The following is an 802-nucleotide window of genomic DNA, read 5'->3' on the forward strand; positions in this document are numbered from 1 at the left end:
ATATATATATATTTATGTGTGTGTATATACACACAATGAATATCTGTCAGTCATAAGAATGAAATTCTATCATTTTTCAGCAAAATAAATGAAACTACAGGATATCATGTTAAGCAAAATAAATTCAACCCAGACAAACAAGTATCACATGTTATCACTCACATGTGGAAATTAAAGAGAAGCTGACCTGAAAGTACAATGGTCAGGACAAGGTATTGGGAAGGGTGTGGTATGGGATAGGTTTAGGCAGAAGAAGGGTGGATGATATGGTCAGTGCATGCTCTTGCATCTATGAAAGTGCCACCATGAATCCCATTAATATGTACAATTAATATTTGCTAATAGAACTAAAGCAAGCAAAAATAAGCAGGAAAAAAACCCCACATACTTGCACCCAGATCTTTCCCTGATATAGTAGCTGCCATGGAACTAGCCCCCAAAAAGCAGTAAGATTCCATTTCTTTCCACTCACCAACTGAGTCAAAGAAGTCTCCCTTCACCACTGGGGTTGAAGAAGAAATATTATTGGCAAAAACATAGAACATGAAAAACATTTTTATATTTAAAACCGATTTTATAAACAAAAGGTAGTTATCAGTTTGCCCTTAACAATTCACACAGTCACATACACACACCCTGTAGAAGTAATAGCATTTAAAAATCTACCTAGCTGTTACTGCAATATTGTTGGGATAATACTATCTCTAATAGCCCACAAACTTCTGTAATGAAAAATAATTTGCAAATTTGGGGTTCATAATGATAAACTAAATATACTTAGTGATGAATCTGTATATGTGTA

At 34.2% G+C, this 802-nt stretch overlaps 1 protein-coding gene across 3 annotated transcripts in view; it reads right to left on the reverse strand.

The window, feature by feature from the left end:
* The window catches only part of Cfap299 (cilia and flagella associated protein 299), a 568,391-nt gene that overhangs the window by 47,687 nt on the left and 519,902 nt on the right, over positions 1–802 (reverse strand). The window lies entirely within an intron of this gene.

Source organism: Fukomys damarensis, unplaced genomic scaffold (genome assembly GCF_012274545.1).
Source record: "Fukomys damarensis isolate Sample0158 unplaced genomic scaffold, DMR_v1.0_HiC HiC_scaffold_32, whole genome shotgun sequence".
NCBI classification, from domain to species: domain Eukaryota; kingdom Metazoa; phylum Chordata; class Mammalia; order Rodentia; family Bathyergidae; genus Fukomys; species Fukomys damarensis.